Source organism: Lathamus discolor, chromosome 1 (assembly GCF_037157495.1).
Source record: "Lathamus discolor isolate bLatDis1 chromosome 1, bLatDis1.hap1, whole genome shotgun sequence".
In the NCBI taxonomy this organism is placed as follows: domain Eukaryota; kingdom Metazoa; phylum Chordata; class Aves; order Psittaciformes; family Psittacidae; genus Lathamus; species Lathamus discolor.
The window spans coordinates 107,310,143-107,323,991 of NC_088884.1; the positions used below are offsets into that span (position 1 = coordinate 107,310,143).

At 39.1% G+C, this 13,849-nt stretch overlaps 1 long non-coding RNA gene across 2 annotated transcripts in view; it reads left to right on the forward strand.

Moving 5' to 3' along the window:
- LOC136007301 (uncharacterized) overlaps positions 1-13,849 on the forward strand; it is a 242,039-nt gene that overhangs the window by 15,630 nt on the left and 212,560 nt on the right. The window contains exon 4 of one of the 2 annotated variants that reach the window (XR_010609603.1): positions 10,305-10,353. The exons of the other annotated variant lie outside the window; for it this stretch is intronic. This is a non-coding gene — a long non-coding RNA (uncharacterized LOC136007301). Of the gene's footprint in view, positions 1-10,304; positions 10,354-13,849 lie in introns of those variants that run through there. 2 annotated transcript variants of the gene reach the window in all.

The following is a 13,849-nucleotide window of genomic DNA, read 5'->3' on the forward strand; positions in this document are numbered from 1 at the left end:
TAATTTCAAACATGGGGATTGTGAAGCCCTGATTTCATCTTACACAGGTACTGTTTATAGAGAACTGATTTATATATTAGTGAAAACATATTTCCTGAGATCTGCTTCCATACGTTGTGTGGACATATGGTAGATGTAAGAAAGGACCAGGTGAATTTGTCTGGTAGCTCCAGATCCTGTCTAACTGAGGCTAGAGCTGACAAATGGTAAGAAGTGGTCAGCTGAGTGACATTGCAGTGATCATTAGTTAGAGGACTCCTGGCTAAAAGTTGCCTCCAGCCACACCATCGATATTCATCATGAATTTTTCTAGTTCTTTTGGGAGTTTTCTGGTTTTGCTGTTTGCCTTTGCAAAGTGATGAGTGTTACAAAACAATTACCTGAGGCCACAGAAAAGGTCTGAACCTGAAGGTGTTCAGCCATTTGGTTTCTGTTTAAATACATGTGATTCCTTGGAATATCAGGTGGCTTCAAAATGGCTTGGGATACAGAGTGGTAAGAATCTCTTTGATGTATTTGAATACATAATAAAGGCATCAAGATGATATCACTGGAAGAAATGTGATCCTTAATATTCTGGGATTTGTTACTAAGACTGAATTACATTAGGTGAGAGAGGTAGTTGTGGTTATTCTACTATATTTGACGAAAGTAAGAACCTAGTTAGATTACTAGTTTAGGTATTCCTGCCAGCACTGCAGGAAGGTGTAGATTCATCTTAGAGTCCCATGGTGATTTTTTATCATTTTTATCAAGAATGATAAGCTCTAAATGTTAATGGATGTTACCTTTAAGAAAAGAAACTGCTTGCTCAATCTAAAAATGAGATCTCTTCTAGTGTATAAAGTACAAGAGAAGTGCAATGAACAACCGTGTGTTGCTTCTTTGAGGTTAAAACAAGTAGTTAATCTAATTGGATCTTAGCTTGATACTAGAAAAGCTTCTTAACTTTAAGCAATAAAGTCTGTTGCCCTCATAGCAGTGGAACTCTGGTAGAAGAGTTAAGTACGCTACAAACAGACAAGGACAGAGCCTACCATATTTTATCACATCTCTAAGTTGATCAGACCCTGCACTTTCCTATTTGGTTCAGGTTTTTTTGGAAAGGGCATACTGAGTGAAGACTTCTGGTCATTATGTCTTTGTTTTGTTAGAAGGACAGAACAGTGTACTAAGACAAGGTAAGCCTCTAAAGAAGGAACGTTTAGATCCAGAGTGAAAAAATCTTTAAGCGGGAATAAAATTCCACACTGCTCAGTGAGTTTCTCTCTGTCCTGCTTTAACAGATTTCAGTTGCTCTGCACTTCACACAATCCAAACAGTCCCCTCTACGTATCTTGTAAAATCATTTTGCTTTTCATAATTTCCAGGATTTACATTAAATTGTACTGCATGCCACAGTCAAGCTTTCTCTCCATTTGATCTAGTGGTCTCTCATCATCCACGCTCTGCAGAGCATTCTCAGGCACCCTTAAGGAAGACACATTCCCTCCTTTTCTAAAAAGTTAAATTAGATGAAGGGAACGGTTCTGGAAAAAAGACAAAACCTGTTTATTATATTCAACTATACAATAAAACGTGAGCAAACAAACACTTCCACTGTGTGCCATATAGGAGATGGGAGCAGTGACTTGCTGAGTTCCCTTCCAGCTCTGAGATTCCCCTTATGGATGAGATACAAGTTGAACAGTTATTTATTCTGTTTGGACACGTAGGCAATCCTGATAGTCACTTGTACTGTGTTCATTAAAGTAATCCTAGCTCAGAAAACACAGCAGTACACTTCAGTGTGTAGTTTACAGACTGGCTGATATATGTGTGAAGTTGTACTCTCCATAGTTCTGGATACATGAAGTACTTACTTTAAAGACAAAGTGCAGGGCTTATGAACCCACACCTTTACAGTGTAAATAGGATTCAGTTTCTAGTCTCTGTGAGACACCAGCTCAAAATTCTGTTGTGGTTTCAATGCATAAATGAGGAGTACATCAGGGGTGTCTTCATTCTAGTGTTAAAGTGCTGCAAGGGACAAACCCAAACATTTCACACTTCCACTTTAATTTTGACAGATGCAAGAAAGCCCAGTCAGACCTTCTTTTGTGGTTTTCTCAGGTATGGGTTGAAGGGAGTAGCAAATATTTATATCCTGTGAACATTTATATCCTGTGAGAGGAGCCTAGGTTCCAGAGAAGTCAATTGCAAATAGCAAAAGTTTTCTAATAAACTCATAAACTGCTCCTCTGAGTAGTTATGTAGCTTACACTTGCCCATGCTCCGATTTTTCTTTCTGTTGCTTAGCATCCTATATGTGCTTACACTGCTTGACTTCAGTTTTGCTATGCAAAGAAAAGGCACAATAGCTGTTCTCTGAAATCACTTAACAGTAGTGATTGCATGCCACTGTGTTTACAGTGGTAGAAGACTGATTTTAATGAGCCAAGAGAGAAAGTCCAGGCACTCATCTACCTCCAGACTGCTTGTAAGCATTGATTTAACTCTTAGATCTCTTCAGGAAGCAGGAACATCTTAAGCGCAGTTTGCAACCCTATGCTGTGGTTCAGGGCCTGAAACTATTGAACCTCTGCCACAATTAACATAAAACAATGTGTGAATATTACCTATCAGAATTATAATTTTTGTTTGTTTGTTCAGGTGTTTTGGATGATTCCGGATCAATTTGCTTACCATAGTGATAGGTATATGTCACAGGTGTGCTGACTTAGGTAAAAAACTATACTTGGTTATGCCTGGGTTTGTCTAACATGCTTGGATTCAGTGTGAGGTTAGCTCCTGTAGAAGTGCTGGCTTATCAGATTGCCTCATGCCCAACAATTGTGCTGCTCTTACTAATGTGAAAACAGCAGATAAAGCAGATTCTTCAGGGCCTGAAGAGAAAGGTTTCCAGTCCTCCAGATAATGTCTGCTCTATAGTAACTGGTTAAACACTTGCAGGAGGAGGGATTGTGAGAGGCAAGTTTTCTGCAGCACCTGGTTGTTCATATTCTTTCTCTTCATCTTAACAGGTAGCTGAAATTGGTGCGAGGTGTCCCTGCCATGGGTTCGAACTTGACCTTAAGGTCCTTTCAAACCCATTCTATGAAAACATTCTATGATTTCAGCTGTCACTGCTTTAAGAGAATGGATTAAGCTAGTTGATCTAAATTGATTATTAAAAGGAAATGAAACAAATGCCCAGATATTTTTGTTAGAAATATATATATATAAAAGAAACAAACCGAGAAATATTTCTTTTCCTCCCCTCTTTCTTCTGTTCTACTTATCTGACCTTTAATCGATGTTGTGTTTGTCATAAGAATACTTGAGTCTATCAAGACTGTGAACTAGTCTGTAATACTGGTTTGTGAAACTGAGACATTGTTTTCCGCCTCAGTTTTTTCTTTTTTTTTCCGTGATAACAGGTGTTTGTACATGTAAAGTATGCAAATCCCTACTTCAGAGCTGGTAAGAATCAGTTTAGGCTTCAGCTAGGTGACTTTGTGTTTGGCTGTGTAAAGCTCTCCCTCTGGAATTCACATATCCGTACTGTATGTTCTGAAACCAGCTAGACTTGCCACAGAAGGAAAATGTGGGACTTCAGGTCTATAATAGGTCAGAAGGAAGAACCTAGGCATAAAGATATGGTTGTACTCTGCTGCTATTTATATATATTCGTGGTGTGACTCTGTGATGATGCTTAATTTCACTGTGCCATCTAATTACATGAAATACCTTGCAAAATTCAGCAGTGATTTTCTACTTCCTGAAGCTGGTTTTTGCACTGGAGATTGTGCAGAGCTGTCAGTGGTTCCAGTAGGATGAGACAGAGTTGATACATTTTACTTAAGAGCTGCTAGAACAGGTCGCTCTTGTATGGCATCATGACAAGTGCTTCCTCTGTTGACAGTTTTTACATGGCAGGCAATTTGGTGCCCTGTGTCTCTTCTGACGATAGTCTGTAAGAAAGGATTATTTTAAACCCTGTGGCAAGAGGATGGAAAAGAACATATTAAATCACTGGTATCAATAGGTCAGAGATTGTTTTGTGGCAATGAACACTGTAGTGTTGAGATAGTTTCCATTTAACATGACTTGCCACTGCCCAATTTATAAACCTGACTGGTGAACTGGGAATAGGGATGGCTTCTTGGGCAAACTAACATCCTATAGTCTAAGCAGCAGCTACCACCATTATCTGTCTCCTCTCATGACCACAAAATCCATCACAAAGAAAGCTAGCAATTTCTGATACTTTTTAATGAACTGTCTTAGAGAGAGTGTGAGAGAAAAAAATGTTTTTTCCTGAGTTACATAGGAAAAAGTTAGCTACAGAAAGCTCTGGATTTCTTTTGTGCTTGCTTCATAGTATGTAATATCACCAGGATTGCACTCTGAGCCTCTCTAGCTAATACTACAGCCTCTTAAATACAAATATTGAATTTGGAAGCAGTTTTATTACAAACACTCAGAGAGCAAAGAAGATAAACACAAGAAAATTGTTTCAGTATTTTGACAATCAAGTTTGAGAGCTTTTACACATCAACTCTTGGCAGTTCAGGATGTCAACACTGGAACTGAAGGGGTAGTCTTAGGAAAAAGCAAACAAAATAGGAGCCAAACCCCCCAGCATAATAATAATTAAAAGTCAGAGCATAAGGGAAAGATGTGATTTTTCCAAGGTGCTGAGACGAGAATACAGGATGTTAGTTTGTGTGGTCAAGGTGCGCATGGGGCTTAATTAGGGTTTTTATGACTGCTGCTGTTAACAAACCAATGGTGTGACCACTAAAATTCAACATCAGCTGTTGAGTATCAACACGGGAGCTATAAAAGCATAATGTTAATTTCTCTGTCTTTTCTTCTTTGCATATAATTCCTAATTGCAATCTCTGGTTTTAGGTGTGGTTTTTTTTTTGGTTTTTTTTTGAGTGGTGACCCTAAGTTAAACTAGAGTTAATTTGTTCACAAAATTGGCAAAGTGTATTAAAGTTTGACAAGTTGTGGTTCTTGAGAATTTCAGTGGTTGCATCATCAAATGAAATATTGGAACAATAACAATTCTCGGTAGTTTTTCCACCTTTGATGCCAGCTTGCTTTATTTTTCCTCCCAGAGAACATTTCCACTGCTTTCTTTCTGCATGCCATTTATATAACAAGAAAATTATATTATTGCACAGTGCTCTGGTTATATCATGTGTATCATTGTGTGATGACAAGTAATTCTGATGGTAGAGCAAGAGAAGTTCTGTCGTCAAAACAAAGAAGTTATAACTCAGGTAAAGATCTTGGTTCCTATGTTCACACCAAATGTGACCAAGCATCTTTTCAGAGTAGGTCGAGTTGCTAAAATGCATCTGTTGTACCCTAGCATTAACTCTTTTGCATCTCTTTGTGGTCACCTCTTCAATGCTATTTACATGCTTAGTGCTGTTTTGTGTTTCCATGTTGTTTTGTTTCTTTTCTGGTAGAAGATAAATGGTACTTCCTGGTTTCTTTAATAGCTTGGTGGTGTACCTAAATGTTCTTATATTCCTTACCTTGCTGTTCATGGTATTGAACCCAGTCCAGCAGAAAAACTAGATGGAGTTCAATGACAGATGCTAAGTACTTCCTTCATAGCTGCTTAGCCGTGACAGCAATGAACATGATTTCCTGCCGCAGGGTCATAGGGAAGCAGTGAACTTACCTGTTGTATTGAGTTGCTTATTGGTATGCCTTGGTCCTTGCAGATGCTGAATTTTAGCAGAAAGGTGTCCTTGTATTCATCTCGATGATTCTTGGTGTGTTAGTAGCAATAAGAACTTACACTAAATATGCAACATTTAGATGCCTTGAAACAAGAAAAAGCTAAAGAACTCCTTTTCAGCTCTGTAATTTCTACGTGTGTGATTTTTTTTTTTTTCGTTTAATTGCATTTTGCCCAGTGCTAGCAATGAATTTAAGGGAGAGAGGCTGAATCTGTCTCACTTGTGGCTCTCAAACGTGTGTATGCATGCACATATGCACACAGACATACACACTCTTGTTTGGCACCTTTCTGGTCTTAAAGCTCTTCATAATAGAGGCTCACACTTGCATTGCTAGGCTTTAGATTGGGGCCTGACAGCAGAGAGTTGTGTTTATTCAGAGCTGCTGGCTGCATTATGTGAAATTGTGGGTCAGTTGAGGAAAACTGCTGAAGTCCAGCATGTGGTAAATGTTGCAGAATTGCTGCTGCCCCCACCTCAGTTGTTTTCCTTTTTTGAATGGTCAGGTGTTTGCTCTTGCAAAGTATAAAGGGAACATTAAATGCCTTCAGGAAAAGAAGAAAAAACTGAATGATGAATCAGAGCATATTGGTGCAGGAAGTTTGCCCTGCTGCCAAATCCAGACTGCTTCTTTAAAGCAGTCGTCTTTTAGGCACTAAAGATTAGAGATCAAGTCAGCAGCACTCTTTGCTTGTAAAATTTCCTTGAATGTGGACCTGTATAAAGAAATAAATAGCATTTTCTCCTGATGTTGTAGAACTAGTTTTTAAAATGAGTTCTGTGCCTTTACAAGGGTTCAGAGCTATTTGGATGATATTTCCTCTTCTATTTCCCACTGTGTGGGAAGTGGTGTCTGCATGTGATTCTGATCATGAAACGAAGATTGTGAAAGCACTGCTCAGAATACTGCTGCTGTTATAAGCAGTGATGAAACCAGGCATCAAGGTACTTCGGTGTGATGTTAAGAGTTTCAATTAGTCATGCTGGTAAATTACTTGCCAGATGATGTTGTTCAGTGGCCTTTGTAGAAGTAAGTGGTCTTGGACCATTTCCTTATGTGTGGGTGAGTCATGCTCAGTATGAAGTGTTGTTGCGTGGTGTGCTTGTATTTCAGAGCTTGAAAATTGAGATAAATAAGGTAAATGACTGCTATGCCTGCTTGTATGTGTGAGGCCTTCAGCCCACAAATCGCCTTGGAAACCATAGTACCTCAGGCTCACTGGCTAGCAGAGAATGTAACAGCACAGCAAGTTGTCTGCAAATTGTAGTGGAGGCTTGAGTAATGTTCTTGAGCTAGAGTAGTTCTAGAGAACAGAGCTTTCAGTGCCAGCTTGATAAGACTTTTTTTGCTGTGAAATGCTAATGTAGTACTGTGGGTTTTGAGTCTTCTGAATCTAGCCTTGCCAGATTCTGGATTCTGGTCCTTTTTAGGACCTCCCAGGATAGGTCTGAAGTACAGGACCTGCCTGCTTCTGCCTCCCTGCTAGATTGCTTTAGCCATAGTAACAAGCAGTACATAATATTTATGTCACTTTTCTCTGGCTCTGGGCAACTAGGCAGATATGATCATAATTCCTAGTGTGTGGGAAGGAGCATAGTGTTTCTGTTTTCTAGCAATAAGACAGATAAAAACCGTGTTGCTAATGTGTTCAAAGTATAAGTCCTGTATGAAACTAAATGAGTAGTGCTGGACGTGTGAATTGTACCACTCTTGAGGTTGTGCTGAAATTTCATGTACTGCTGCTTCAGAGAACTGCAGTTTAAGTTAACTGTATTTGCCTTGTTGCCTTGGGTTATGTGCTATGTTTTTTGTCATGGGATAGGAGCCTTTGGGATGCAGCAGGGAGTAGAAACAGCAGCTACTGCTCAGAGGAGAACAGAACAATTCCTTGTTCAGCCATTATCCCTGGAGTGTCTGAAAGAGGATAAGGACACAAGGAGAGAATTCTGCATAGTTTGCCAGGTGGCTAATAGGAGGCGGACATCTTCATATTTCATCTAACCCGATGTTACTGTAGCCATAATGATGGGGAACCTCCGTCCACCCTCCTACTTAAGCAGTTATTGGGAAATACCTCTTCCTGATACCTCACCTAGGGAGGCTAGAAGGTATGTAATGCTCATACTGGAGTTATTACAGACAGAGCAAATGAGTCTGTGGTATGAGTATCAACCGTTAGTATGTGGTACTTGCTGATTTTAACCTATTTTATTTTAACCAGCTGGCGAATGAAGTTGCTAAGCACTGTCCATCATATTTGAAAAATCATGGCAGTCAGGTGAAGTTCCCAATGAATGGCAAAAGGGAAATATAACCCCCATCTGAAAAAAGGGGAAAATGGATGACCCAGGGAACTACAGAGCAGTCCGTCTCACCTCTGTGCCTGGCAAAATCTTGGAGCAGGTTCTCCTGGAAGGCATGCTAAGGCACATGAAAAACAACAAGGTGCTTGGTGACAGCCAGCATGGCTTCACTAAGGGGAAATCCTGCCTGACCAATTTGGTGGCCTTCTGTGATGGGGCTACAGAGCTGATGGACAGGGAGAGAGCAGTTGATGTCATCTACCTGGACTTGTGCAAAACGTTTGACACTGTCCCACACGACATCCTTCTCTCTAAATTGGAGAGATATCAATTTGATGGATGGACCACTCGGTGGATAAAGAACTGGCTGGATGGCCGCATGCAAAGAGTTGTGGTCAATGGTTCAATGTTCAGCTGGTCCCTCAGGGATCAGTGTTGGTCAACATCTTCATTGCTGACATGGACAGTGAGATTGAGTGCGCCCTCAGCAAGTTTGCCAATGACACCAAGTTGTGTGGTTCGGTTGATACCCTGGAGGGAAGGAATGCCATCCAGAGGGACCTTGACACGCTTGTGAGGTGGGCTGATGCCAACCTTATGAAGTTTAACCATGCCAAGTGCAAGGTCCTACACCTGAGTCAGAGCAATGCCAGGCACAGCTACAGGTTGGGCAGAGAAGAGATTCAGAGCAGCCCCGTGGAGAAGGACTTGGGGGTGTTAGTCAATGAGAAACTGAACATGAGCCGGCTTCAGTGTGCGCTCGCAACCCAGAAAGCCAACCATATCCTGGGGTGCATCAAAAAGAGTGTGACCAGCAGGTCGAAGGAGGTGATCCTGCCCCTCTACTCTGCTCTTGTGAGACCTCACTTGGAGTATTGTGTACAGTTCTGGTGTCCTCAGCACAACAAGGACATGGAGCTGTTGGAACAAGTCCAGAGGAAGACCTTGAGGATGATCAGGGGACTGGAGCACCTCCCATATGAATACAGACTGAGAAAGGTGGTGCTGTTCAGCCTGGAGAAGAGAAGGCTGTGTGGAGACCTCATAGCACCCTTCCTGTATCTGAAGGGAACCTATAAGAATGCTGGGGATGGACTCTTCACTAGGGACTGTAGTGATAGGACAAGGGGTAACGGGTTAAAACTTAAACAACAGAAGATTAGATTGGATATAAGGAGGAAGTTCTTTACTGTGAAGGTGGTGAAGCACTAGAATGGGTTGCCCAGGGAAGCTGTGAATGCTCTGCCCCTGGCGGTGTTCAAGGCCAGGTTGGACAGAGCCTTGGGTAACATGGTTTAGTGGGAAGTGTCACTGCCCATGGCAGTGGGTTTGGAATTAGATGGTCTTAAGGTCCTTTCCAACCCTAACTATTCTATGATTCTATGATTCTGTTGGGTGAATGAGATCATAACATGGGTTAGCATGAAGGTAGTGGAACCCAGAATACCTGATGTCGAAATGAAACTCTGTACATAAGTAAAGGCTTAATTGTATAAGTAATCCTATGGGAATGCTTGAGAAAAATCTGAAAGGCTTAGTGGAGGGAATTATTATGGAGTAGCACCTGCACATTTGTGTGTCCTGTCATCTGCATGATACAACAATTAGTTGGGGGTCCTAAGAGAGAGATGTTAGCTGAAAGGGTGCCAAATGTTGCCTTGGTTGTATAGCACTTGTAATACGAACCTCCACAAAGGTCTATTTTTATTTTTTTTTTTAATTCATTGTTTATTTTGTTTTAATTTTCATTAGGGATAAAGCATTTAAGTATCTAAAAATTACATAATATTAATTAGTTATACTGCAGCAGTCTTCAACTGGCTTCTACTTTACGTTTTCTGGTTCTTCCTTTTCTAGTAATAATGGAAGTAATCTGTGTTTTTTACTTCAGCAGAAATCCATCAAGTTTGTTGCTTTGAAACACAGTAGGGAAATACTACCTTAAAAATGTAGTTATGTCCTTAGAATAGATTAAGATTCTGATGTTTCTAATAATAATAAATTAGCAAGACGGTACATTTTCTGCTTGGTAACTGACTGGAAGGCAACATGATTACTTACGGTGTTTAGTTTCAAATACTAGTTTTCTCTTCCTTAAATTGCATTAGTTATATCTAATTATAGGTACAGTTTGTGATAATCAATTTGAAGCATAACGATGTGAGTTACCTCTCTCTATAAAGAATATATTTTGACTTGGAACATTAGAGGTATTTTGAATGCTGTGTGATTTTCATTTGTGATTTGATTACACAGGTAATTGAAATGTGACAGACTCTGATAACATTTTGTTGGAACAAATTGGTGAGTTCAACTTCTTTCTCAGATTTTTTTTTTTTTTCCTTCATAAATGTAAAAGAAAGGAGAGGTTTCATCTGCTTGCCATACAGATGTTTATGAAACATTTACCTTTTTTGCACTGCATTTATCTTATTTTGCCTTTCTATTGTGATCTCTTCTGGAAGAAAAAACCCAAACCTCCCTCCTCGAGCCAATAAACCCAGCAATAGAGCTCTTACTGCCCAATGACTTTAAACCAGGCTTAAGCATACTTTGGTAATTTAGGTGTAGATTATAATGAATTTATATCAACTTAAAACTCACACTGTGCCATTGCAAATATGATATATTAGTATTCACAAGTAAGTTATCCAGTAGTTCTTGATCATGATGAAAACTATGCAGTTATTTAAAGACTTCAGAGCTGCTCAATATTTGGTAAACATCTGTAAAAGCTGTTACAACTTTTTACTTGTGATGAAACTGGAAGACCAACCTTATGTGAAATGTTGGTTAAAGCAAGTATTTTTATTTCTATCTTGCAATATATCTGGGGGTTGATTGGGCCACTGTTGATTGCTCACAAGTCAACACACAAGCCCCTTATTCAGAAATAAGCTATCAAAATACTTCAAATGTTATATAGGTAAAAGCTATTATATGTTATTAGATTCTCCATAGCCAATTTTTTCTCCTGAGTAACCTGATTTTAGACTCCAGTCATGCAATTAGATTTACATATGAGTAGACTCATTAACCACAGCAGCTTGCTCATTTACAATGAACTAAAGTATGTGTATAAATTCTCTCAGCATGGGGAATTCAATATGTTCTGATAAATTGTTTTGTTGGAATGGGCAAGACCAAACAAAACCAGACTAACCAGAAACTGTTGTTTTGGTGGAGAATCTGGGGAAGGATAAAAGGAGTGAGAATAAAATGAGAACTGTTCTTTTACCAGCTGAAAAGAAAAACCTGACTGAAAGTTCCTACAGAATGTAAATCTCCAATAAGTTAATTCAGGACTACTGAGCCACATTGTTATGGATATTATTGGAATGTTTTGTTGGAAAAGTGTCTAAAATTTAATTTAGATAATATATCGATAGATTTGTGCATACTTATAAGTGTAAATGCACACATACATCTACACATTACAAGTGTGGATGCCCTGCCATATGTAATATCACAGGTACTCTTCTAATGCTGGGATTTGCATTTTATTATTTTTTTTTTTTCATTCTGCTATTTGTAGTTTGCTAAAATTTCTCCATGGGTGATGTCGATCTCTGTGTAGTAGATTTAAGTTCACTAAAAGCAAGCCTGCTTTTCCTGGTAGTCTTAGGAATTGTCACAGATTTGTAGGGAATCATAAGATTAATAGCAGCTTGGAACTAAGTTTGAATGTCTTCCTAGTGGCTTTTTTTTTTTCCAATTCATTACCAACAGTGTTTAAAAAAAAAGAAAAAAAGGATAATAGGCCTGATGATAATTTTTTTTTTTTTGTGAAAATAATATGATCTAAGCTAACTTTCTTAGTGCTTCCTAGTGTTTCCCTGTGTTCAAGACCAAAAGAACCCTTCATTATTTGGTGTACATATGAGTATTGTTTTACGTAAGTAGGTTTAGTGTGATGAACTTGCAGAAGTAGGTAAAACCGCTGTCTTGTAGTTACATGTTGAAACATATGAACCATGGGCACTTCTTGAGGTTTTCTGTATGCAAGCTGATTCTCTCCACCCTTTCCTGGGGCAGAAGTTTGGCTCTTTCCAAAGCATGTCCTTTCAGTGCCACCTCTTGGTAGGTTCACACACTGGCTTCGTTGCAGAGTTAATTTTCATGAGTGAAGAGGTAAGCATACCCTTAAAACAGAAATAGGCTTCTGTCTTGTTAGCTGCCCATTGAGGAGTATTAAAGTGTGCTAGTATCAGTGGATACATGAAAGTCTGAACTCCACATTGATTTGTTGAAAATGCAGTAAGAGAAGTTGGCTGATGAACCACCCCCTGATGGGTTTAGTGATGTTGCTACAAAGGTTTGCATGTGTTTGGATTTAGCCCAGTAAACAAAAACCTGTAAAGTAATATTTTCCAACATATTTTTATCAACTGTGTGTGCCTAGTAGCCTGGATTATAATGCTGTGTGTTCAGTAGTTTTTACGGATGATGTGAAAAGAGTTGTGCTTTGGGTGTATAAAGGGTTCCATAATCTTATGTGCTTTAAGGAGTAGAATTGAGGAGCTTGTACTTTAAGAACTTTGTTCTTCCTGCTTCTTCCAAGATATCCATAGTGCTTCAGATTTTAAGGAGGAATATTCCTGCGACAGGATCCAAGAATGAAAGGCCCAAGTGAGGTGCGCACCTAGCCCTTCTTCAAAAATTTCAGTTTCTTCCTTCTGTCTTGATTTGGTCCCTGTTTCCTTTTTTAGGATTTTGCTTAGGATTTTCTGTAATTTCTAAAACAGTGCAACTGGTAAATCTGCAGGTGAATGCTATTTGCTCAATAGATCTTGCAGGCATGACCATGCTTAGACCAATCATGCCAATTTTGGCTGTTAGCCAGATTGCTTCATTAACATCTCTTCTTCATGGAGATGGTATTGGTGGTTATGGTGCTATAATCAGTAGTTCACTTACCCCTTTACTTTGTTATAGATTACACCTAAAATTGCTGAGAAAAGCTAGAGATGAACAAATCACATCAGAGAATACTCCGAAAGGATGCTCATCTAATCTAATAATATACACTGAACAGATGAAAAGGAATTGAAAAGTGCTATTCAAATGCCAGACAATACCAAAGATATAATCCTGCAAACGTATTTTACTAGGATAATTAGGAAAAAAAAAACCCCACCTGTAAATGTACATACTTGAATGGGAACAGGGAATTGAAAAGCTTTCATTATGTCAGTGGAGAAGGTGAAAAGCTTAATTTTCCTTTCAAGTTTACTCGTAATGAAGTTGTGGATTCCTGACTGACAATTAAGCCCAAAAGCTCTGCTGCCAATCTCAGTAAGAACATTCTTACTCATTTCAACAGCAGATACTTAATATTTAATTGCTTCAGCATTTCTGGTGGTTCTCCCCCCGTGTGTTTTGTGCACCCTTCATGATAATATGTTTTGAAGGGCATACAGAAGTGTCATCACTTTCTCTTAGCATCACTGGCAGGGAGGATTGACTGGCAAGGCACAAGTCTCTAGGTACATAGAAAAGAATGAGTTCTCTCTTTAGTTTATGTTAAAGACATAGAGATGCAGAGACATCTAAAATTGCTTGTGTATGTATTTGGTGTTTATCTGTGAACTGAGGATTGCTCAAAAAGAATAAAAATAATAGCATCTTGTTGTTGGCAACAAAATTGATCCTTTTCAGAAGTAGTGGAACTCCTCAGAAGAGAAAATATCAGGTTTCTTTATGGAGAATCACAAACTGCTCTTGAAAAGTTTTGTTTGGTTGGTTGGTTGGTTTTCAGGTTGCTGAAAGTATTAACAAAGTTTGTTCAATCCAAAATATTG